The 27747-nt window shown below is 34.7% G+C and overlaps 1 long non-coding RNA gene across 1 annotated transcript in view; it reads left to right on the top strand.

Moving 5' to 3' along the window:
• The window catches only part of LOC105475466 (uncharacterized), a 431412-nt gene extending 421170 nt beyond the window's left edge, over nucleotides 1-10242 (top strand). Inside the window, exon 4 of the long non-coding RNA XR_011622119.1 lies at nucleotides 9803-10242. This is a non-coding gene — a long non-coding RNA (uncharacterized lncRNA). The remainder of the gene's footprint in view (nucleotides 1-9802) is intronic.
• The last annotated feature ends 17505 nt before the right edge of the window (nucleotides 10243-27747 follow it).

Below are 27747 nucleotides of genomic sequence, written 5' to 3'. Positions count from 1 at the left end.
TGGAAAAAACCCATGTTTAGGACAACTTGGTATTTTAGAGAGGAAATTATTTTCTTGTTAATAAGTGTATTAGTCTGTTCCTACACTGCTATAAAAAATTAGCTGAGACTGGGTAATTTATAAAGAGGTTTAATTGACTCAGTTCTGTGTGACTAGGGAGGACTCAGGAAACTTATAATCATGGCTGAAGGTGAGGGGAAGCAAGGCATATCTTAAATGGCAGCAGGAGAGAGAGAGAAAGGGGGAAGAGCCACTTTTAAATAATTGGATCTTGTGATAACTCTATCATGAGACAGCACTAGGGAGATGGTGCTGAACCACTGGAAACTACACCCATGATCCAATCACCTCCAACCAGGCCCTACTTTCAACATATGAGGATTACAATTCCACGTGAGATTTGGGTTGGGGACACAGAGACAAACTGTATCAACGAGGCAAGTGAGAAGTAAAGCAATTAATTTTAAAGTTAAAGCAAAGAAGCCATATTTATACCTTAAGTTTGTGGAATACTTCACATTAAAATACTTCACACTATATTTGGCAAAATACGGAATATAAAATGTGCACAAGAGGTATATATACAGTTGGAAGACTAAATAAATCTCAGTCTTCTTATAGGCCAAGACAGAGAATATTATTAGCACTATAGAAGCCTTTGGGTCACTCTCCCAGCTTTCATTCCACTCATTGTTTCCAAAGAGGATACCACCATTCTGAAATTCTAAATTTATGTAAATCATTCCCTCTCTTTTTCCCCAAGTTTAGTAAAATATACCTTCTTAAACAATGTAACATTTTGCCTTTAAGAAATCACATAAATTGAATCATATTTTATAGTCTGAGTTGCTTATCTTGTTTATTCTGAAGTTTTTATTTTTGCCGTTATGTAGTATTCCATTGTGTTTATGTGTGTGCATATATGAATATATATGTGTGTGTATACATATAGTTGTATACACACACATCCTAGTGGCAAATATTTGCAGTATTTCCAGGATTTTTTTTTTTGATGATTAACAATGCTGTTGTAAATAATAACAACAGATAACAGTATAATACTATGTGCCAGGCACTATTCCAAGCACTTTTAAATATTTAAATATCAACACAAGCCTATGAAATAGGTACTATTGTTATTTTCAACTTACCGTTGAGGATGCAAGAACATAACAATGCTAATAAATTAACTAAGATAGAGTTATAAAGTAGCAGAGAGATTTCAGTCTAAGAGCCTGACTACGTTGTTCATGGTTCTTAACCACTGATGTTCTTTTTCTTGATTCTTGCAATGCTTCTGAAACACTTGTGCAAGGGTTTCTCTAAGCTTTAGGTGTAGACATGGAGCTTCTGAATTGCAGGTTTCACACACACTCCACTTTACCAGGTAATGCTCAACTTTCCCAAAAGGTTGTTTGAATTTATCTTCCCACTAGCAGTGGAAGAGAATTTGCATTAATGTATATCCTTTATCCTTGCCAACACGTGGTATTGCCCTGTTTCTTAAATTTTACAACTTTTGTCATTATATATGGAACTTTCATTGTTATTTAATTTTTTTCTGATTACTAATGAAGCTGAAAATTTTTCATATGTTTACAATAATTTTGTGTTTTCTACTCTGTAAAAATTGTTTCTGTGTTTTTAGTCTTTTTTATTTTTTACTATTTAAATGTTTATCTTTTTCTTATTGATTTATAGGGTTTTAAAATATTTTGGGGGTCATATGCATTTGTGGCTAATATGTGTTGCTCATGTCTTCTAGTTTGTGGATTACATTTTAAACTTTGATGAACAGAAGTTCTTAATTTTACTGTAGTTTAATTTATAATTTCCTTTATGGCATATATTTTTTATATTTAACCCAAAGTCATAAACCTGTTTTTCCTCATGGCATTCTACTAGTTTTATAGATTTCCCTTCCAATCATAAATATTATAACTTTATTTTTTTGTGGCAAGTTAGCAATCCACTTTTATTTTCCTTCTATATGATAACTAATTGGCCCACAACTAAGTATTGGAGTCCATGTTTTCCCCACTCAGCAGAAGCTCCCATTCTATTATCAATTACCAATCTTGTGAGTATATATGCATGTGCACATGCAATTGTATTTAGGGATTCATGGCATAATTCTCCTTTTACCTATGATTTCTTTATTGCCTTTATAAAATTTAATATTTTTTTACAATGCTTATCTAATTTTTGTTAAATTTATTTCTAAGTACATTTTTTGTTGCCATAGAAAAATGATATCATTTTGAAAATTATATTTGCCATTAATGTTGACATATAAAAATACAATAGTATTTTATATTTTATTTAAAAATATTTATGACTAGGCATGGTGGCTCATGCCTGTATTCCTAGCAGTTTGGGAGACTGAGTTGGGACTATTGCTTGAGTCCAGGAGTCTAAGACCAGCCTGGGCAACATAGTGAGACCTCATCTCTACTAAGAAAACAAAACAAAACAAAACAAAATTAGCCAAGTTAGATGGTGTACACTTGTGGTCATATTTACTTGGGAGGCTGAGGCGGGAGTATTGCTTGAGTACCTGGAGGTTAAGGCTACAATTCATGCCACTGCACTCCAGCTTGGACAACAGAACAAGACCTATATATATATATATGTGTGTGTGTTTTGATTTCCAGCAACATTGTGATTCTCTCTCTTTTTAAACAAGAAATATGCTGATTTTGTAAAATTAACTCAGAAATATTGCAAATTAGTGGGAGACCAAATCCAAAATCACTACCTATCACTACCTATCTAGCCAAAACTGCGCACACCATAATTACATCAATAATATATTGATAGTTGCCTGTAGATTACTTTGTTTTAGGTGGACAGTTACATAATCTGAGAGAATGACTTGCTTTCTTCCTTTCCAATTGTGATAATTTGTAATTTTCTTTTCTTCTCTTATTCTGATGGTCAGAACCTCTAACACAATGTGGAATAAATGTAGCGATAGTTACCATTCTTGTGTCATCCCTGATTCTAAAGAAAATTATTTTTTGCCGGGTGCGGTGGCTCAAGCCTGTAATCCCAGCACTTTGGGAGGCCAAGATGGGCGGATCACGAGGTCAGGAGATCGAGACCAGCCTGGCTAACACGGTGAAACCCCATCTCTACTAAAAAATACAAAAAACTAGCCAGGCGACGTGACGGGCACCTGTAGTCCCAGCTACTCGGCCTGAGGCAGGAGAATGGCGTGAACCCGGGAGGTGGAGCTTGCAGTGAGCTGAGATCCGGCCACTGCACTCCAGCCTGGGTGGCAGAGTGAGACTCCGTCTCAAAACAAACAAACAAACAAACAAACAAGAAAATTATTTTATAATGTCACCACAAAGTAAGACATTTACTAACGATTTTCATAATGCTTGTAAGCAGACTAAAGAAGTCTATCATCTATTTCCATTTGAAGATTACTATTAATGAATATTGAATTTTATTGATTAAATTTTTTTACATTTATTGAAGTTGTCATATCATTTTTCATTTCAATTTGTAAATGTGGCAAAATGCATTAATTGATTTTTTATTATTAAACTAACTCTGCATACTTAAATTTAAGAATAATATTTTTTTCCCTACAGATCAATTAACATGGGTTTGCCAGACTAAAAAATAGGACACTTAGTTGAATTGGAATTTTAGGTAAACAATGAATAAAAAGCATATTTTCATTTCCTAAATCTGGCAACCTTACATGAATATAAGAATCCTTTAAGTTCTGTAATTTGCCTTGTAACTGTATGAGACCTATAATTTATTTTCAGTCTCTTCCCACCCACCTACACCCAAGACATTCTTTTTTAATGTTTTAATGTTTAAATATTATTGATAAATCATAGTTGTATAGACATTCTTATTTTATGATTTGTTCACATATTTACCAGTATCTTTGTCAATTATTTTTCTTTCATCTCAGATTTCTATCTGGGATTGTTATCTTTCTTTCTGAAGCATAGCTTTAAATATTTGATTCTCATGTTAACTCTCTTGGTCTGAAAATTATCCTTATCCACCCTTATTCTTGGCTGATATTTTTGCTGAGTACGAAGTTTTAAGATTATAGTTTTTTCATCTCAGCATCTTGAAAATAATATTCAAGACATCTATTTTTTTTCTTTCTGTGGTTGTGAAGTCAACTACCAATATAATTGCCTTTTCTTTATGGGTAATTTGTTTATTCTCCATGGCTTCATTAAAGACTTTTTTTTTCCCCGTGTTTCATGGTTTTGTTATGATTTGTCATCTTGCAATTGTAGTTATTTACACTTCTTAGTATTCAGTGATATTCTTAGAACTGAGAATTAGTGGGTTTTTTTTTTTATCATTCTATGACATTCTCAACTATTATCTCTTTCTATGATCGTCTATTTCCCATTTTTTCTATCTCCCTTTGAAACAACGATTAGATATTGACCAGCCCTTTTCTGTCTATGCCTTCACTTCATTTTTTGTCTTCCATCTCTTCCTCTCTCTAGACTATTTTCTGAACAATATCTCTTCCAGTTCATAATTTATCTCTGCTGCTGAATTTAATTTGGTTACTGACTTTTAAAGTTTAGTTAGTACAGTATTTCCTGAGATTTTATTTGGTTCCTTTTCAAATCTGAACATTCGTTTTTATAGTCTCCTAGTTGCTAGTCAAAATATCAAACTTCTTTTTTCTTTCTTTAGACATGTAATATAGAGTTATTTCTTAGTGTGTTTCAAATAATTCCTTTTCTTAATGTTTGTCAGCTTGTTTCTGCTGTTATTTTTACAGACTTCTACTTATAATATCTTGTTTTGTATGTGTGTTTTATGATTTTCAGTTCTGAATTGTTTATTCTTGGAACTTTATCTGTGGGAATTACTTGAGGGTTGTGTCAAAAGTGATATTATTCAGAAAAGTTGCATTTACTTCTCCCAGTTGCTCATGGCCAGTACCAAACCAAAACAAAATTACTCTAAATTAAATTTATTCTGAAGATTTAAAAATTGTATAGAAAGCATGATTTGCCATTCAACAAAAATAAAAGCAAGAACAAAGCTCCAGTAAACATTTTCCAGATATCTGGAGTGTCTCATCCTAAATTCCCCCTATAAACAGAGTGCTGCCTTTGTCTTCTGTCCCTAACTCCACAAACCTGCCAATTAGAATAGCAAGGTCTCAAACCCTTGGGTGAATGCCAGGCTTATTATTTTTTACCTCTTAGAGTAAGCAGTAATGCTTTAATTTTGTTTGGGGCTTTTGAATTTCTAACTTTCAAGCCAGTTCAACAATGCTTTGAAAAATAATGCTATATTTTAACTGGAATTTTAATTGATTCAATTGAGACAATGATTCAGGGCATCTACTCAGCCATACTTATAGAAATGAAAATGTATAACAATTTATTAATTATAATATTAATGACAATTATCATATATAACATTTGTTGTTTATTATGCATAGGCATTAAGCATTATTTAATGTAATTTTACAGCAAACATATAAGATGCTATTTTTATTCCAATTACCTGTAATAACATTGAGGCTCAAGATCACAAAATCTTATGTAGCAGACCTGGAACTCTGACTCATGTTTGACTTTAAAGCCAATGATTGTAACCATTGTGGCATATAAACTCTACCACTTCTGGAGTGTTTCCCAAATAACCTAGAAAGTGGAAATGATGTGCATTGCCTTTGAGTAGAGGCAATCTACTCAAACCAAATGATCTTGGAAAAAAGACAAATAGCTTAAATCTACAATCTTTTATATTTGGGATATATGTGCTCCTCAATGATTGCTTATTTGTTAAAACAAAATTTCTTTGTTAGTTTTGTATCTATTAAAATATTACAATATTATTTTAAAAAACAAGTGCTTCCTTCTAAAGCAATTTCAGGAGTCACACAAAGTGAGGGAGGGGATTCAGAAATAAAACAATTTGCATCTTGCATTGAACCATCTGATTGTAAAATGCTTAATAGAACTGCTGATTGAGTAGGAAATAATTTCAATGTGTATTTTCATATTTCTTGGTGGAAAGCCTCATATTTGAGACAATTATTTTAAAGAAACAGTGTAATGATTTCATTATCTGTTAATTCCATTAAGTAAAATGATTTTATTTTGGATTGTTACCTTTACCAAATATGAAGATATTAAGTGTTGGGAGGAAACTTGCTGGATAATGTGAGATGTTTGTCTTTTTTTTGAGTATACATTATGAAGAATTTAACTGAAAAATGTCATAAACATTGAATTTCTGAATTAGCCCCCAAAAATTTGGAAAAAGATGGTAATTAGCAATCTCTGATGGCAGAGAGGATGTGAATAATTAGTCTTTTTTTCTTGAACTCATTTAATAGAGAATCAACCAACAGATTATTTAAAATTTGAATTTGAGCTTTTCCCCTTGCTTAAAAATTTCACTTTATAGGCCAGGCGCGATGGCTCACGCCTGTAATCCCAGCACTTTGGGAGGCCAAGGTGGGCAGATCACGAGGTTGGGAGATCGAGACCATCCTGGTCAACACAGTGAAACCCCGTCTCTACTAAAAATACAAAAAATTAGCCAGACGTGGTGGCAGGTGCCTGTAGTCCCCGTTACTTGGGAAGCTGAGGCAGGAGAATGGTGTGAATCCAGGAGTCAGAGCTTGCAGTGAGCTGAGATCACACCACTGCACTCCAGCCTGGGCTACAGAGCGAGACTCTGTCTCAAATATTAAAAAAAAAAAAAAAAAAAATCACTTATATATATTAATGTTTTTATTGTCCAAGCAGAATTTTAATTCTAATGCATATGATATTAACTATTTTTTCTTTAAACACTTTTTATCTCAAATGAAATGGATGCTTGGATTCTGGTGTGTTTTCTAACCATCAGTGTAGGTAATTGAAATAAGAAGAAACTATGCTTGTCCTGGCAGATCTGGATTAACCAATTAGCATTTGATGCTTGTGATAAAAGCATTAGCTACCAAGTTCAGACCTGAAATACCTTTCTCAAACCATAATGAGACACAACTAAAGAACTGGTCACCCAGGAATGATGATTTTTCATCACTGTTGGCCTGGTTGGAGTCCAAATTGCTTCCCTGGGAGGAACGTTGCCTTTCAGCTGTTCCATCTTCTCTCGTTCATGTGGTTTACATGCTAGCGTGTCTTTGCTGGCTGCAGCATCTATCTCTAGGAATGCCCTAAATAAATAATTATGTTTATACCTAAGATTGTCTCTTACTGATGCTTTTAAAATGTTTATTTCCTATCCCTCAAGCTTCAGCTTTTAACATTTATAAAGAAACCTTTCACCTACTAGGCTTCAATTGACTTCAATGCTTGCTCATTTAGAAGCTATATTATTATGTTGCTTTTTTATTGCAGAGCTTTTATCAGTCAAATCATGAGTAAACTTTAGAGTTGAGTGTGAAATGAGTATTTTAAGGATCCTCACCACAACCTTTATATTCATTTATGAAGAAATTTCCCCAATTAATTTTATTAAATGCATATCATTTTTCCTGAAGTTATGCAATAATTGGGACTATCAAACTTTTCTGAGCAGAAACATGTGATATGCTTAGAGGACTTTTGGAACAGAACACATGGATATAGTTATTTATAAAGAAGTGATTAGAGTAAATAGAGACTGTTGAGATAGAAATGTTTTAGACTTTTCAAATCTTAGGCCTTAAATTTTAGCTTATGTTTTATGCATTGTACCTAAGGTGTGAAATCTGTTTTATAGCATAATTATGGAGAGAAATGCTGTTCTCTAAAAAGATCGTATTCATTGTAGGATTTATTTGGGACATCTTTCTTTAGGTGGCTTGAAACTGGTTGCCATGGATTTGTCTCTCATTACTAGCCAGGAAAGTGGAGGTAGGAACAGTTTTCTGGATTGAGTAAAATCTTTTAATGAAAGAGAAATACTTCTCTTGACAGATTGCTCTTTTCCTCCTCAACCTAACAAGAGAATAGTGTTTATTAATTTAAGACAATCAGGGCACAAAACACAACATTGACCTTTGACAGTAAGAACTGTGAACAGTAAACAATATAACGATTTCTTCTTGAGTTGCAGAAATAGCCATTGTTTTGGTGTGCATCATTATTTAGCAGAATATTACTTTATCTGTTCTGCTTTCTGTTGGCAAGTAGAAAGGCACATTGCGTATGGTGGAAATAAAGGTGTGTGCCATTTGTTCCATTCTTGGCATTTTACTTCTTTCAGTGGTGACAAGTGGAAACTTACCTGACTTTAGCTAGCAGAGTGGATTCTTAATACACACACTGAAAGAAACATTTCACAATAGCTTCACTGAAAGGGCAATATATTTTGGAAGAAATCCCAACATTGTTTAGCTTTTCTTTTTTTTTTTTACAGTTGGGGGAAAATACCTATCATGTATTTTTTCCCTTTTGGGAAGGGTTAAGAAACAAAACACTATTAAAATATGACATGGCATAAACGTGGCTCTACTTTGTTATCACATTATTCCAGACAAACATGTTAGTACATCACACCAATTGTCAACAGAGTCTTGTAAGACTGGACAAGCAGAGACCAGGAATACTGTGTAAGAGGTAGAAACAGAAATAGTAAAAATCCTTCAGAGTGAATGCACTATATTTGTTTCTACCTCTTGTATGAGGAACCTCTGAAAATGAATGGATTTTGCTTGTGTTAGTTTAGATTTTGGAGGAAAACCAAACTAAGGACCTGATACATGAGTTGAAAGAAGTTAGGAAGGGGCAAATGATCTGGAAAGAACTGAAAAAATGTAGAATTATTTTTGAAAAAAAGCAGCTTGAAAATGATCCTGTGTGACTTTGGCTACTTGCTTGTATTCTCTGGCCCTCAGACTTCATCTGTATAAAGAGCAGTGGTGATCCATGGGGCAGGATATGGTGAGGGGACAATTTCACTAACACGGTCAATAAAGGGATGCATTATCTGTAGGGAATTTAACTGTATTAAAATCCAGTTTTTTAAAAATCACTTTTCACAGACAATTATAAATGATATAAGTGGTAAAATACTCCTTACCATAGGGCAGGCCACTCCCACTGGCTCTCATCTCAGTATGCCAGTCCCTTTTCCCTACGTCACTGCAGTGGTCTTGGTAGCAGAAATGGTGCTGGATATTCATTATTCCACTGCTGAATTTAAAGAAATGGGAGCTAATGCCTTTCTACATTAATAAAAACTACAACACGGCAACACGGCAAAGCAGCAGTAATTATAGGGAGTGTGTATTGAACAATTTTGATATGCGAAAAATTTCATTTCTCTTCACCACAATCATAATAGTATTATTATGACAATTTTTCAATGAGGAAATTGAAATGTTGAAAAATTAAGAAATTTATTGAGGTTGTACAGTCTATTGATGTATGAGCTGAAATTCACGTCTAGTTCTGTCTGACTTCAAATCCTAGATCGTTATCCATTATCTACATACTGTTTCCCACTAACTTTATTTGGTTAATTTTGGAGAATACTTTCTAATGAAACTTTAATTACAATTATGTGCTTTACCTTTTAGCTTCTGTTCCCATTTGTTTTTTCATTCTCCTTAGAAGGGCTTTCATGCTTTCCCTACCACCTCTTGACTTCTTTGGCAAGTCCCTTTAACTTGCCCAGTCAGGGGTGACTTTCTTGACAAAGCCTCTAGGACACTTACAGCAGCTTGGTGAAGAAACATATAATCCATCACTTTCTAACCCATCCATTTGGTGGTTAGAGAAAACTAGTGATGAAAATGAGTTGACAAATAAGATGTAACCTAATTTACTCATGTTAATTGTGACAGGTCTGGTGTTTGGTCACCAAGAGAACTTTACTGCTTGATTCCAATGTCCCGCTATGGCATTCCACTTGAATGGAAAATCAGCATCACATCAAGGAGAATGAAGAGTGTCTTTGCTTTTTTCAGCAATATTAAGAGAAGTAAACAAAAAATGCTAATATCCAATATTCTTTTTGACTTTTTTTTGGACCATACACACTATGATCTGTGGCTCCTCAAACAATGTAATAGATGAAATTGCAAGTTTAGGCCATTCTTTTATCATCAGTTTGAACTGTAATGGGTTAGGCAACTATGAACAATTATTAAATAGTGATTTTATAATGAATATTTGATCTTACTGAATGATCAAAGTTTAATTTTGCATTTATTAAAATACTCTACATACTTAAGGAGATTAGATAACTTATTTTGCATTTCCTAAAAGTGGTAAGATGAATTCCATCCCCCATCACGATAACAGTTATTCAAAATTAGTTTTAGTTTCTTCCAAATATTTAATCATGACTATTTTAGATCTTTATAAATGCAAAAATTCCAAATCTCTATGCTGTCAGTATCATGTGAGCCCAATTATTCACAATGATGGCACAGTGAAAATGTATAACCAGATGAAAAAGGGTAAATAGCAGTTTCTAAAGGGCATAGAAAATTGCATTCTGTATCCAAGGCTATATATTGTGATGTATAAAGCAATCTAGGGAAGGCAAATAACCAGTATAAATTCAGATACATAATTACTTAGTAACTAATTTTATTAGTATCTATTATATGAAGTGTAACCCTTTATTGTTATTTTATAATACAAAAGATGATTAGACCCAATGCAGTATTTTCTGGATACTTTTTTTCCTCTATATATACATGTATCAATTATCTTACCTATCTATCCGTTCATCTCTAGTACTAGGCTAATATACTTTGTGGAAAAAAACTGTTATACACCTTTACTATGGGCTAACGAACACTAAGATGAGAAAAAGAAGTAAATATTTTGTAAAAATGAAATACATATTATTTGTATATGCTATTTGCAGGAAAAAATACCACATATATTTAGTAGGTGAAGGAGAATGACTGTAGGCTGTCACCCTGGAAGCTACACACCCTCATTGATTCCTTATTTCAGTTTGAATTTTGGGGATGGGAGACACTATTTCACCCCTTGTTTTTTCATGTACAGGGTCCCTGTAGCATAGTACTACTGCCTCATTTCCTCGCCCATCACTCACTTCTCACTGATTGCAGGTTTTGGGGAAAGCCAACCTAGCCCTACTTTCCTACTTTTAGAAGTCACTACCTCCACTTTTGTTCTTTGCTCTTGTGCATTCAGATGAACCCCATGGGATGGGAAAAGCCCACAGCTCTGTGTGTCTCTGTGTGAGAGTCTGTCTATCTTGGGGATGGCATGTTGGGAAGCTATTTGATGCAGATTTGATACCACATTCTCTAGTCTGCTTTATCAGTCATAAAGCTGTTATTTAAATCTCGATCTATTTCCTTTGCTTTATTTTTAAATCTATTCTGAACCTAAGATGGGAAGAAAAGGGTATTATTTACTGACCTTATAAGATCCCAAAGGTGACGCCAAAGTCTCTGGAGCTTGTATTTCTATGGAATGTGAAAAATAAGGCCACCCTGTTGTAAATTCAAATGAAAGTAGTACGAAATTACAGCAAAGTTGACACTGCTGCATTTTAAAGCAAAAATTTATTTAAAAATCTCTAACATACGGAATAATTAAATATAAAAATCTAAATCTAAAATAATTTCCTTTTTGTATATTTTTTTTTAACATGGAGTCTTGCTCTGTCACCCAGGCTGGAGTACAGTGGCACGATTTCAGATCACTGCAACCTTCGCCTCCTGGGTTCAAGTGATTCTCCTGCCTCAGCCTCCCAAGTAGCTGGGACTATGCCACCATGCCTGGTTAATTTTTGTATTTTTAGTAGAGATGGGATTTCACCATGTTGGCCAGGCTGGTCTCAAACTCCTGGCCTCAGGTGGTCTGCCCACCTCAGCCTTCCAAACTGCTGGGATTACAGGCGTGAGCCATCGCACCCAGCAAGTTTCTTTTTGTAGTTTTGATAAACATCCAATTCGAGTGTACAAATCTTATGATTTTTTACTTCAAAATAAGTGATTTAGGCTTTATGCCTAAATTTTTTTAATGTTGTGGTTCGTTATGTACTTTGATCATTTAAAAAAGTCATCCTTATGAATTAAAGGCCTTTCCCATTGCTTCAACCTTGTTGCCTTTCTCCAATACCAGACTGATATAAGAATTAGTGTATGCTATTTACATATAGAATATTCCAAACAGAAAGAGAAATACTTGTTTTAATGATTTCAAGGGTTTTATAGTAATTCAATTTTAGGTCTAGGAATATTCAATCTCTTGAGAAGGACATTTTACAATACACATTTCACATCTTACAATACTTAGCATAGGAAAACCTTATTAGAGTTCCTCATTACATTTCTTCAGTTTTATGTCATCTATTTTTTAACATTCTATCAACAAATGGAAAATTTCACTTGTCAACGATTTGATAAAGTTGAAGAATGGGGTTGCCTTGCCTTTCAATTTTTTATATATTCAGCATTTCTCCCAGTAAAGAGAATTGTTATGATGCCAGATTTTCCACTTGTTTTACCAAATCACACACGCATTATTGCAAATGAGTTCTGCCACAAGAAACCCATAGTGAAAATATCGGAGGGAGTTAAAGTGCCCTTTATAACACTTGAGCTTGCTCTATTAATCTGAGGACGAAACGAATTGAGCCATTATGTTCCCAAATAGCATCAGGCAATGAATGGACAGTCCTTGCTAAAGTTTCTTTAAATATATATATATTTCTGATTGTTAGGTCTAAAAGCAACCAATTGATACTGGTTAATGGAAGTCCCTGAATAGCATTTGAATTCAAGTTTAAATCTTTATTCCCATTATCTGGAAATAGAGGTAAGAAGTTTCAAAGAGATGCCCTAAGTTATCTTTGGGAGTAAACAAATGTCAAATGTTTACAAAATAATAATATAGATCCTGACCTAAAAAGAATGGGTGATTATGACCATCCAATATAAATTTCCTTTTGTTCATCTCTTTGAATTATTTTAGCACCTATTTTCTTATAGTAATTATTTGACCCTCAGAAATATGACTTTACCACCATCACTGTGTAGCAGAAAGAGCAAAAGCTTTGGAATCAGACATAATCTGGGTATGTCTGGCACTAATGCTATATATAGGATTTGGGCAATTTCCTCTTAACTTCTTTGAATCTCAATTTTCTTAGCTGCTAAATAGAGCAAACAATAAATACACCAGAGAAAAGCTATGAGGATTTAAGAAATTTGAAAAGCCTTTAGTCAAGTCCCTGATATGAAGTTGGTGCTCAACACTTTTAGAAATAATAAAGTCTGATCTTTCCGACTAAGGCATTGTATGTTCCTGGAACAGTAACTGTGCTTCTCTCATTATTGTGGCAATAAATACTTGCTGCTGCTGATGAGGACAAACTCTCTTCATGAAGATTCATTTTCTGGCATAATTAGAGCTCTTACAAGGGTTTTCAGTGACTGAGAATGCAATACGCATCAGACTTTAAAGAAGAACTGCCTTGTACTCTTTGCTTGGCTCCTTTGGTTCCAGTTGACAAGAGATGAGGTGACCTGTCAGAAAAATGACCTGTTTTATGAATTGTGGGTTCCCTCTGTGAAGCCTGGAGACTACCATTCCCATATTCCATGGCCTGCAGGATTCCAGCAATATTCTGCCAATTAGAGGCTTTCATGAAGATTCAAAATAGGAAAGAAGAGACACATCGTATCAGGCACATGGGCATCAGCAGATGGCAGACATGGATTTTGCCTGCAATTTGGAGGCATCTTCCTCAGGAACCCCCGTTTGGTGATGAAGGCAGGTGAAATAACTGGTGGCAGCTTCCTTGTAACCTTGAAACTCTGAATTTCCTGAGAAAGCTCAACATGTCTACAGTGGCATCTGTTTTTCTGATCAAACTTTTATGGATACCTAGTACAATTTTCCTTCAGTTTAAACAGCTACTGTAGAAAAATTTTTAGCCACATTTATGGGCAAACAAATGACACCTAAGCCTCTTGTGTATACTCACTTTCATTAGAAAGACAAAGGAAGAGGCCGGGCGCGGTGGCTCACGCCTGTAATCCCAGCACTTTGGGAGGCCGAGACGGGCGGATCACGAGGTCAGGAGATCGAGACCATCCTGACTAACACGGTGAAACCCCGTCTCTACTAAAAATACAAAAAAAAAAAAAAAAAAAAAAAAAAAAAAATTAGCCGGGCGCGGTGGCGGGCGCCTGTAGTCCCAGCTACTCGGGAGGCTGAGGCAGGAGAATGGCGGGAACCCGGGAAGGCGGAGCTTGCAGTGAGTGGAGATCGCGCCACTGCACTCCAGTCTGGGCGACAGAGCGAGACTCCGTCTCAAAAAAAAAAAAAAAAAAAAAAAGAAAGACAAAGGAAAACTAACAACTTGTTACTTTCAGTTTCAACAGATTATTTTGATAGTAGTATCTTGCACATGGGAATAAATAAGTGAAATCTTGAATAAATTGAATTACTAAAAGTCAGATTTAGGTTATCATTTGATTTCAGAATCCTCTGTTTTCCTGTCAACTAAGTTTCAGCGAAAAGGGAAAGCGGAAAATGGTTTTTCTGAGAGACTCATTTTAGTAAACAGGAAGAAAAGCTTTAGGTAGGCCCTTTTTTTTTTTTGAGTGGTAGATAATTGAGTGCACTTTTGGATTCTGTGAACTGTGAATATTTACTTATTTAAAATACCCTAGAATGTTTCTGGGAAATATAGATACAAAGGATTAAAAACAAAATGAAACAAATTATTTGAATAATTCTGCTTCTCCAGCTGTCAGGTAATACTACAAATTGGTTAATATAGGGGAAATCCATATGGGTTGTGCTTTGGAGTGAGATACCCGTATCCAGTAGCTATGCTAGTTCAGGCTGACTTCCTACCATGGTGAGGATACAGAGATGGATTTGTCAAAAATCTCTAATCCAGGAAGCTATAATCTCCTGGTAACTTTAATTGTAGATTCTAGTATTTTGTTTATGAAAGTGTGTTCAGGATCTATTATTCAATTGTAATGACTGGTTTGATGATATCACAAACATTTTTAAAAAATTCCATCTGATTTATTATAATTGGTCATGTTATGCAAAGAATTTTAAGATCAATCCAAGATTTAACCAAATTTTATGGGGTTGTGGAGTTAACATGTTTTTAAGGTGTGTTGAAAAGTTGGTAAAAATGAGTGGGTGAGAATCTGTGGTTCTATGATACTTATTGTCTTCCAATCGTAACATAGCTCTCACAACAGTGTACAGGAGGGTGAGAGCTTATACCTGCATAAAACCATCCTCATTTAAGAGCTCATGCCTGTGGCCAGGGGTGGTGGCTCACGCCTGTAATCCCAGTACTTTGGGAGGCTGAGGTGGGTGGATCACAAGGTCAAGAGATCAAGATCATCCTGGCCAACATGGTGAAATCCTGTCTGTGCTAAAAATAGAAAAATTAGCTGGGAATGGTGGTGCACACCTGTAGTCTCAGATACTTGGGAGGCTGAGGCAGGAGAATTGCTTGAACCCGGGAGGCAGAGGTTGCAGTGAGTGGAGATCACGCCACTGCACTCCAGCCTGGCAACAGAGCGAGACTCCATCTTAGTGGGAGGGGAGGGGGAAAGAGTTCATGCCTGTTTGTGGGGGGTCAATATAGTGTTCTTCATAACACTTAAAAGTGTATAACATTTTATAACACTTAATTACGTAACACCTATGAATTCATTATTTTATCTGTTTCTCAAGATAACTGTTTCTTGCCTTGTAAAACTGTCAAGAAAGATATTTTTCTCACCATTTTAAAGCTGCAGAATCTAAAGGTCAAAGCACATAAATGTTTCAGCTAAGAATATTCAAGAAGTTTCAGGTGGAACTTAGGCTAGAATCTGGCTGCACTGACCTCCAGCCCAATGTTGTTTCTAATGTTATTTCAGCAGTATTAGTAGGCTTATTTTAATATCAAGTATTAGGAATATCAAGTGAGAGAATTACACAGCTCTGGTAGATAATAATAATAAAAATGGTATTATTGGTAGAAAATAATTGCAAGCACTGTGAAAGATATAGACCTCTATGTTCCGGATTTTTATCTCAAACGTGTTTCATATCTTTTTGTTCAGCCAAGGCTGTTCTATTAGCTGTGCGTTGTTGCCAGAATGAACAACTTCAAAGAAACCATCAGTCGTCTGGCAAGGCTTTTCCCCCAACACTGATTCAGTGAATTGATGTCAAGCTATTTGCACCATCTGTTGGGTATGAGTCATTGGAGGGAGGAAGGCTGGACAGCTGGAGCTGTCAGCTTTGAAATGCCACTTACAGGGGGAAATACCAGAATTCACATTGAGAGGGATAAAAACAAAATACCCTGCTAATCCAAAAAAAGAAGAAAAAGAAAAAAGAAAGAAAGAAAGGTTAGTTAGATGTTGTGATATTTCTGCTGAATTTCTTTCTTTTCCAGACACTCAGGACCCTTTTCATCCTGGCCTCTTTCTGAGGGAAGGTTTTGTTGTGCCATATCAAAAAAAAAGATGTGAGCAAAGACTTCCCATGTGGGAGTGCAGTAAGAAATTGAGGGGACATAATAATATATTACAGTGTGTCTTCTTGAACTAAGGGCCTGGAAGCAGAGCATCTAAAACTTTTGTTTGATGCTGCATTAGAGGTAGAGTTATCCATTTATACCTGTATTTATTAACTTATTAATTCATCTACTCATTCACTAAATGATTACTGTACTCCAAGAGCTGGTGGATAAAAGAGAATAAGAACTACCTTTATTGATTTCCTACTACATATATGCTTTAACTATGGCATTTTATTGAGTACCAGCAAGAATTCAATGGTATAAGAATTATAATCCCATGTTTTCCATGAGGAAATAAAGCACAGAGAGTAGCAGTAATTTTCCTAAGGTTACTAGGTAAGTGAAAGACTAAAGATTGGAAAGCTGGCATATATTTAAAATCTGTCAGTGCCAACAGTGAGACAGGACAAGTCTCAAAGTTATTTTGGGCTGGTGCTCTTTATTCATATTTCACATTTTTTCCCTACTTGTTTATTTCCACACATCAAATTTACTTGAAATTGTAGAGAGGAGAAAATAATGAGAGCTTAAAAATGCCAATAAGATTTGTTTTTTAGCTATTGAATGCACTCCTTTTCTCTATTTCCTTTTAATGCACATTCTAACAGGTCCAAAATATTTTTTTATCCTCTTTGACTGTGGCCTATAAGACCTTCTTATAAATTTATTCTATGGTACAATAATTTGACATTGGTAAATTTATGAACTAACTAAATATAAAAAGTTTATATATTTGAACAACATTTTCCCCTTTGATTTCCCTTGTTAAATTGGACAAGATATAATGTTAGTTCTTAGGCTGAGTTAAGAAAAATTAATTTGCTAATGAGGGTGTAGAGTAGTAGATGATTTCATAAGCTGTTGTTACAGTCTGGTACAAATTTTCTGGTAAACAGTTTGGCAATATATCACGAGAGTCTAAAACTGTTTGTAATCTAAGATACAGATTTTGTAACTTCACATTTAAAAAACATTTAAAAAATTATTCAAAGAAATTAGATAATTTTAGTATGAGAAGTCTTATTTCAGAATTATTTATGAAAATAGAAATAAAGCACACATGTTCAACAAGTCAGAAAGATGAGTTAAATTGTTGTCTATATAAAAGAATATAAAGGAAAATAAATATTTTCAAGACATTTTAATGGAAATGGAAAATATTTATAGTATGGTTTAATGTAAAAACTAAAAATATATAATGTTAAATGTGGAATACTCCTAATACAGCAAACAGTAGTTCTCAAAATGTAGTGTCTAGGCCAGCAGCATTAGCATCACTTGAGACCTCGTTAGAAATTCAAATTCTTGAATCCCACCTCAGACTTACTGCATCAGAAACTCTATGGCTGGGAAGAGGTAACTTGTGTGTTAAAGAGTCTTCTAGGTAGTTCTGATGCTTACAAATTTTGAGACCATGGATATAAATTATGAAAAAAATACTAGAAGATAACCATATTATTCACTGTGATAAAGTCTTGCGATTATCACAGGAGAATTATAGGTGATTTCAAGTTTTTTCTTTATTTTCAAGGCTCTCTAATTAACAGATATTAATTTCATCATTAGAACAGTATATTTTAATTTAGAAAATTCAGATAATGCAAAAAAAGCAGAAATTGCCAGTAATTACACTATGCTGAAAATTCTAAAAATTGAGAATGGAATGTTTCCTTTTTAACTCTCAAATTTCAACCTTCAGAAGTAACCACTATTAATAATTCATACCCTATAATCATATTTTTAAATTAAAATGGAAACTTGCCAAACATAATGGGCTGGAGGATGGTGGGTTTTATTTAAATAAAAAATAATATATCATGGACATCTTTCCAGGTCAGTAGATTATATCTACTCATTCCTTTTTATTGCATGCTTAATATTCCATAGCGAGGATATGCCATAAGTTATACTACCATTTCATTTTGATGACCATTTAAACTATTTTCAATTTATTGCTTCCATAAAACAATGCTACAGTGAAAATTCTGTCTTCATGGCATTCACAGTAATAGATGAAAATATAATTGATGAAAACTATCAAATATTCTGATAAATGAAATTCATTATTTGTTCAACAGATCTTTATTTAGTTCTGTGAAAAGTTACTCCCCTCCTTTTCCTTTCATAGAGTTAACCATAATCTGCATTGACAAGAAGCTCTGTTTATTGGTGCTCCGTAATAATAAAGAGTCCTGTATTCCAAGAACTAAGTTGTATGAATATAAATTGTCCAATTTTATTAATTACATTTACCATACTTATATGAAAATAAAAATTGGTCATGATGGAATAGCAAACTGAAAGCGTTGTTAGCATTCTTATATTTGTTAATATAATTGGGTTTGAAATCAATGAATTCAATCACATAGAAAAATCAAACTCTAGATTAAAACTTCTTATCTAAACTTATTAAACAATTACTTATAAAATGAGGATTTCACTTAAAAGATTTGTTTCCTAAGAAATACAGCAATGTTAATGGAAAATATACACTACTCAGATTAGAATATCTTTGTTAACTTAGTGAAAATATCTAGTGCACTACATCCTTGTAAACTTATCTCAAGTTTTTCTTTTTCTCAGACAGAGTCTCACTCTTGTCACTCAGGCTGGAGTGCAATGGCATGATTTCGGGTCACTGCAACCTCCGCCTCCCAGGTTCAAGGGATTCTCCTCCTTCAGCCTCCTAAGTAGCTAGGATTGTAGGCATGCGCCACCACGCCCGGATAATTTTTTTGTATTTTAAGTAGAGATAGGGTTTCACTATGTCGACAAAGTTGGTCTCGAACTCCTGACTTCTTGTGATCCTCCTGCCTCGGCCTCCCAAAGTGCTGGGATTACACATGTAGAGCCAATATGCCCAGCCCGTCAACTTTTTAATGACTCTCAATTTTTTTTTTTTTGAGATGGAGTCTTGCTCAGTCACCCAGGCTGGAGTGCAGTGGTGCGATCTCGGCTCACTCCTCCCGGGTTAACGCCATTCTCCTTCCTCAGCCTCCTAAGTAGCTGATATTACAGGTGCCCGCAGTGACTCTCTATTAATGATGGTATTGTCTGTTTACTACTTATTAAAAATCAACAGAATACACTTAATACAGTTTATAAGCTCATAATTTGTAAGCTCATATTCTGTGTAACATCACATAATACCATATTATTGTAAAAAACTATAAAAATATATACTTGTTATTTAAAAATCTTTCAAAGCAAATCCTCTTATAACAAAATTTCACTTGGTATAATAAAAAGTTCTATTAAAATATCTAAGCCATGTTAATTCAATCATTTCACATGGTATTTAGGTTAGTAAGTCTCTAGGTTTTACAAAAAATGCCTTCATTTTTGAGTTACCTGAGATAAATACTATTTTTTCTTTCTTTTTTTTTTTTTTTTGTTTTTTGAGACAGAGTCTTGCTCTGTCGTCCAGGCGGGAGTGCAATGGGGATCTTGGCTTACTGCAACCTCCACCTTCTGGGTTCAGGGGATTCTCCTGTCTCAGCCTCCCGAGTAGCTGAGATTACAGGTGCCTACCACCATGCCTGGCTAATATGTGTGTGTGTGTGTGTGTGTGTGTGTGTGTGTGTGTGTGTGTGTATTTTTAGTAGAGGTGGGATTTCACCATGTTGGCAAGGCTGGTCTCGAAATCCTGACCTCAACCATGCCTGGCCACTACTTTTTTTGTCATAAAAGCTAAACAGATTGCAAATACAAAAATTTTTAAAAGCCAACATCCAGCCATTATTAATCTTGTATTATCTTTATCTTTTTTCACATACCTCTTACTTTTTAGTCTCATGAAATGAATAATTTTGTAACCTAGTTTTTTCTTTATAGCATAATTTGCTTCCATGCTGATTTATAGTATTCATAATCATAATTTTTAATTACCACAAATGTCCCATTACATATTTGTCCATAAATCTAAGTCACCTCTTTACTGTTGGACAAGAACTTTATATTCCTTTTTCACTCATAAATAACATCAAAGTGGGACTACTCAGGTATATATTGTTTTCTTCATTATAATTTATTTTCTTATGACATATTGCTTGAAGTTAAATATCTGGGTTAAATCAGATGTGCATAGAACATTTTACTTATCTATTTCAGTATAACACCAATGAAACTGAAAACTCAGAGTTTAAAGGATCCACTGTTGAGAATCAAACTGATATATACACTACTTAAACACATGTATATATATTATTTATACATACATATGTACATACATACATATATTTGGCAAATACCCATTGTTGACAATATAACTTAGTACTGAATCTTAAATATGCAAAATAATAAAGCCTAAATAGGGAATTTGAGATACAGACTTGGATATCATGGAACCAGTCAATCATACATAAACCTTTTGTCATAAATAAGCGTTTCAAAAAATAAAGAGATTTCCATGTAATTGTATGTGGCCCAAACCACCAATGCCTTGTTGTTCTTGTTACAAATACTCTCCCTCCAAGTGATCCTTCCAGTATTTTTATGTGCCTGTTCACTTTCACTAGCCATGTCCAAATATGCTGCTTTTAATGAAGAAGGGAAGTGAGGGAAATAGAAGAGTTTAAAAATCTCTAATAATTCTTTATGTTGACAGAATTAAGTAGCAATTAACATTCAGTTTTCTTTCTCCCCCTTTCCAACTGTAGTTCTCCTCATTACTTGAAAAAAAAAAAAAAAAAAAAGGAAAAAAAGTAAAACCCAACATGAAATGAACCAAGTACATTATACACCCATGTTCATGCTTACAGGACCTAAAACACAGTCTAAGGGTAAACCAGTCCAGCAGTAGTTAGAGAAGAAAAGAGTGAAAGGTGGTGAGATCATTAAACCTTTTTCTTTCCCAGGTGGGTTCAAAACATTCCTTTTCACTTGTTAATTCATTCCAGAGAGGATACCTATCAGATGGGTTTCATCTCTAGTTTCTACTTACTAGGGATACGATTTCTAGCAATATAGTCACAAAACCAAAATTTAATTAGAGCAAAAGCAAATTAATGGTCCAGTGGAGTTCATTATAATGGGTTCTTCCCTGTATTTTTTTTTTTTTAATCAAGAATAGAAATCAACCTGGTAAAGGTTTCCTTCACTTCCTTCTTGGAGGCCACCTGCCAATTTAATGTATATATTTGAATCATACAAGAGGATACCTTGCAAAGACAGTAATATCTTTGTGTAGTAATATCTTTGTGTATCAGCATTTCATGACAGACATGGCGTGTTTGTAACTAATTTTGTAAGAAATATATTCATAAATGAAAGAAATACTGGTGTATTCTCTCCATTATAATACTGTATCCCATACTGCAAACTAGGAAGATGCTTTTAACCCATGTCTCTGTCATAAAGACCAGATTTCAGCTTGCATGAGATGTTTACATGGATTTGTTTTCCAGAGCAAAGATGATGGGTGAAATAATCATGCTCTTTGAACAGAAAACAAGAACTTTTTTATCAGTTAAATCTATCCTAATAAATATAGCCCTTAGTATATGTCACATTTTTCTATATAGCTAAATATATATTAATGCATTCAATTCCTATTAAAACCATATGAGATGATACTCTTTTTACCTGCCTTTTATGGATGAGGAGACTGAATACCAGACAGATTAAATAAGTCACCTGAAGTCACACAGCTACCAGATAGAGCTGGGAATCAAATGCCAGCAATCCAAGTCCAGAATGCATGCTTTAAGTCACTACTCCCACTGGAGGCTGGTGAAGAGGCAGGATAGGGAGAGAGGGTACTAGAATGTCTATGCTAGCTGATTCATGTTTTCCTAATGCAAACTGTACCTAGGAAAGTATGAGGGACTAATGTCTATGCCACAGACTAGTATTACAATAGTGTGTAGAGCTATGCATCTCAAAGTCAGCATACACAAAAATCTTCTGAAGAACTTGTTAAAACAGATTCCTTGGCCTCGTTGCCAGATACTCTGTTTCAATAGACTGAGCATAAAGACCTATACTTCTAATGAGTTCCCAGAAGGTGCTAATGCTAGCCCAGGGATCACATTTTGAGCAGCACTGGCATAAGGAACACCAGGACCCAGAGAAGCAGAGACAAATCACATCCTCAATGGGATAAGACGCAGCTTTAATTAACAAACAAAAAGTTGTTCAGTGAATTAAAAGCCAGAATGGCAACTGCTGACAGGATTGCCTTTGTTACTGCAGTGGAGATTAATTTATACAGGCAATCGTTGTAACTTAGCTAGGGCTTCTCAGAAAGTGGGGAATTAGGAGATTATAGCTCAGTAACCAGGCAGCCAAGACAGCACCAGTTAAGGGAGGCAGATTTGACATGGGACAATTGAAAAGGATGTTTTGGGACCTTTTAAGGTTTAAAGCAGGCTAAGAATTTGTGTCTTACATTTTCTCAGGAAATGAGAAACTGTCAGTGGTTATGGCTGAAATTTGCCAACTGACAGTTTCAAAGTGCTTAAACATTAGTCTAGCTGCTCTGTATTTGCTGAATATTAGAGAGTCTTTTCTTTTAATTATATTTAATGTTTTATGGTCAGAGTTCTCTTTTTTCGTTTTTGCTCTTCTTCCTTTCTTTTGTTCCAGAAACATTTACAGAACAACTACCAAGTGCTAAGCTTTGCAAGTAGATAATAGGAATTATGGAGTTTGTGGACAAACGGGAGGAAACAGACACTAAACATTCAGTGAAGCAAGTACTCCATGAATTAATTGCAACAGTGATAAATTCAATGAAGGGGGAATACTTGTTCTGTATGCTGAGGATAGGTGTGTATAGTTGTGGTGGGAAATCTGTGAAATACTGTACATCATTGCATACAATACTATATCTACTACACATCTACATACTACATCTACTACTACATCTACATCATTGCATCCAATACTGCATGTGATCCCTGGGCTAGGGATTTTTGGTTGTTTCATTCTTGAACAAGAAAACAAAGGAATGTCTCATATGCCTGAAGATACTTATTCTAATTTTTCTCCATGAAATCATGTAAATGTCTAAACTCCTTGAAGATTACTGTTACTTCTCTGTCAACCACATGACCTGCAGGGACATAGCTCTATTCCATTGTCTGTTTCAGGTTGTAAAACTACTACAGGTCAATGACCTAGAGCTATGCAATTAATTTTCTCAGCACCGAGGGCTTCATGCACGATTAGGTGCTTAAATGTTTTTTTTTATTTTAGGGATAATGCTAGCGACATTTTCCTATGAATTTGATTGATGGTGTAAATAATGCTTGATTTTCCAAAGATAATACTAATGGTTGTTTTTAATACAGTATTAAGAAGATTTTCTTGAAAGCCAGAGCTTCAAAACCTAGTGAGAAATCCATGGATGACATACATTGTCCTTTTATTATGCCATAGAGCCATATGCTTATGTAGCATCAGCTATTTTTGGCTGAATTTTTGGGTGACTGTAAGAGGTGAGGACTGAATGTAGACTGCCACAATAAGTTACAATGGATTTACAAAACATATTTACATTAAACTTTAATAAATATCACAGAGGTAAGTAAAATCATGTATTAAAAATATATAATTATCTGTACAGACATTTTGAATCTTTCCACTAAAGGTTTTCTTTATAAGTAATAAGAAAGTTGCAACCATTTTTATGATCCCTAGCCCTCTGATGTGATAAAGCTGAAATCAAACTAACTTGCTAAAAGTCTTCCAAAGCTATTTTTTTCCCCTAGAATTTTATACATTTACCACAAAATTAGAATATGTGTATAGGCACACCTCAGATATATTGTAAGTTTGGTTCCAGAACACTGCAGTAGAGCAAATATTGCAATAAGGTGAGTCACACAAATTTTTTGGTTTCCCAGTGCATATAACAGTTGTATTTACACTATACTGAACATTTAATACTGTATTAAATGTTCAATGGCATTATGTCTAAAAAATGTATGTACCTTAATTTAAAAATACTTTATTGCTAAAACTGCTACAATCGCCTGAGGTTTCAATAAGTCATAATCTTTTTGCTGATGGAGGTTCTTATCTCAGTGTTGAAAGCTGCTGACTGATCAGGATGGTGGTTACTAAAGGCTGGGGTGACTGTGGCAATTTCACAAAAGGAGACAACAATAAAGTTTGCTGCATTGATTAACTCTTTCTTCCAGGAAAGATTTCTCTGTAGCTTGAAATGCTGTTTGATAGCATTTTTCCCAGAGTTGAACTTCTTTTAAGATTAGAGTTAATCCTCTCAAGTCCTGTTGCTGCTTTATCAACTAAGTTTATGTAATATTCCAGATCTTTTATTGTCATTTTAACAATGTTCAAAACATCTTTACCAGGAGTAGTTTCAATCTAAAAAACACTTTCTTTGCTCATAGAAAGCAATTCCTCATCCATTCAAGTTTTATCATGTGATTGTAGCAATTCAGTCACATCTTCAGCCTCCACTTCTATTTCTAGTTTTCTTGATATTTCCACTACATCTGCAATTACTTCTTCCACTGAAGTCTTGAATCTTTCAAAGTCATCCATGAGAGTTCGAACCAATTTCTTCCTAACTCCTGTTCATGTTGGTATTTTGACTTCCTCCCATGAATCATGAATGATCCTAATTGCATCTAGAATAGTGAATATTTTCTAGAAGGTTTTCAATTTACTTTGCCCAGATCCATCAGAGGGATCACTATTTATGACTTTAGCCTTATAAAGTGGATTTCTTAAATAAAAGACTTGCAAGTCAAAATGACTCCTTTATCCATGGGCTGCAGAATGGTTCTTGTGTTAGCAGGCATAAAAACATTGTAAATCTCTATCAGAGCTCTTGGGTGACTAGGTTCATTCTCAATGAGCAGTACTATTTTGAAAATAATCTCTTTTCTGAGCAGTAGATCTCAACAGCTGACTGAAAATATTTAGTAAAGCATGTTGTAAACAGATATGCTGTCATCCAGACTTGCTGTTTCATTTATAGAGCATAGGCAGAGTAGATTTAGCATAATTCTTGAGGGTCCAGTGATTTTTGGAATGATAAATGATCACTGGCTTCAACTAAAGTCACCATTTGCATTTAGCCCCTAACAAGAAGACCCGTACTTTGAAGCTTTGAAGCTAAGCATTGACTTCTCCTCTCTAGCTGTGGAAGTCCTAGATGGCATTTTCTTCTAATAGAAGGCTGTTTCATATACATTGAAAAATCTGTTGTTTAGTGTAGCCACCTTCATCAATGATCTTAGCTAGATCTTCTGCATACCTTGCTACAGCTTCTCCTTGTACTTTTATATTATGAAGTGCAAGCATGTGCTACTTCACTTTGTACTTTTATATTATGAAGATGGCTTCCTTTCTTAAGCCTTATACATCAACCTCTGATAGCTTCACGCTTTTCTTCTGTAGCTTCCTTTCTCAGCCTTCATAAAATATAAGAGAATTAGGGCCTTGCGCTGGATTAGGCTTTGGCTTAAGGGAATGTTGTAGCTGGTTTGATCTTCTATCCAGACCTCTGACATTATTAATGTTTATTCCATATCAGCAGGAAAACTGTTTCACTTTGTTACCATTTCTGTGTTTACTGGAGTAGCACATTTAATTTCCGTGAGAAACCTTTCCTTTACATTCACAGCTTGGCTAACTGGTGCAAGAAGCCTAGCTTTTGGACTATGTTGGGTTCATTTGTGCCTTTCTTACTGAGTCTAGTCATTTTTAGCTTTTAATGTCAAATGAGAGGTTTGTGGCTCTTTCTTTTACTTGAATACCTAGAGGTCACTACAGGGCTATTAATTGGCTTAATTTCAATATTATCATGTGTCAGGGAATAGGTAAGCCTGAGGAGAGGCCTAGAGATGAAGAAACAGCCAGCCAGTGGAGCAGTCAGAACATATACATTTATCGATTAAGTTCACTATCTTCTGTGAGTGTGCTTTAGGACATTCCAAATCAATTATAATAGTAACATTAAGGCTTACTATTCACAGATCACCATAACAGATACAATAATGAAAATCTTAAATATTGCGAGAATTACCAAAATATGAGAGAGGGACACAAAGTGAGCCCATGCTGTTGGACAAATGATGCCCATAGACTCACCAGATGCAGGGTTGTCACAAACCTTGAATTTGTTGAAAACACAACATTTGCAAGGTGCAATGAAAGGAAGTATTCCTCTACCCCAAAGAAATATTTTGTTTACTTTCAAAGAATGAACCTATTTCTAGATACCACCCACTTTCTAGTCTCAGTCATCCTCATGGTATTCTGTCCCTTGAGCTGGGTGGCAGTATAGGTAGTCCCCAGTTAACAATCTTGAGTTTTGTGGTTGGTATCCATTCAGAGCATGCATGGACTCTAGACATGGGAAATAAAATATCACCTAAAATGTTCAGATTGTTACAGGATCACTTTTCACAATAACTTTGGGAATCAAAAACTCATTTATATATCTTGAGCTTTCTGTGAAATTTGGTGGCATGGCGGTGCTGACAGTGGCAGTTTTTTTTTTTTTTTTTTTTTTTTTTTTTTTAAGAAAGCATGTAGGTCTTCTTCCACATCTAACCTTCTAAGGCTTATTTTTTCACTGGGTTTTAAAATTCTGCCTGCAATTCATATTGCTGACAGAAGATGGTAAAGATGTCTTGTTGCAAATCAGAGCCTTCCAAGCAGAAGAGAAAGATAATATATGTCACCTAGGAAAAAAAATATTGATATATAATATGCAGTATACATCCACACACTAAAATAATCATGAAAGGGCACACATTTCTCTAGGAAACTAAGTAGAAGTACTCCTTTAAGCAAGAATTAGATAGATGGAAACACTGAAAACATTGGAGGTATTCTATAAATTCTAACCTTATTTAACTACTAGTTTTAGATTGTATTTTGTGTTACATATTTAAAATTTCAATGAGATTTCTCTGGGACTTGTAAAACAATGTTGAGTGTTGGCATTAGATTAACTATCTGTTAAGCACTAGCAGCTTGGCATAGAGGGTATCAAGCTGCTTAAGCCTGTGGAACCTTAGAAGGGTCTGTATTCCAGGCCTGCTGTTTTGCAACAAAAAAAGCCTATCTTGTCTGGCCATCCAGAAGGTGTGAAAGCTGATCCATTCAGTGTTCCTCTTTTTCCTTCCTGCACTAAATCTTATTTACTTATTCTACTTCTTAGTACACCCTTCTCTGAGACTGTTTTCTGTTAAATTTGGGAAGCATTATAGCTACTTCATTTAGGTTCGTGCCTAAAATACACATTTGTTCAGCTTTTTCTCC

The sequence above is a fragment of the Macaca nemestrina genome, chromosome 4 (genome assembly GCF_043159975.1).
Source record: "Macaca nemestrina isolate mMacNem1 chromosome 4, mMacNem.hap1, whole genome shotgun sequence".
Lineage (NCBI taxonomy): Eukaryota > Metazoa > Chordata > Mammalia > Primates > Cercopithecidae > Macaca > Macaca nemestrina.
The sequence above is the reverse complement of the archived record's forward strand: the minus strand, read 5'-3'. Positions and strand labels throughout refer to the sequence as shown.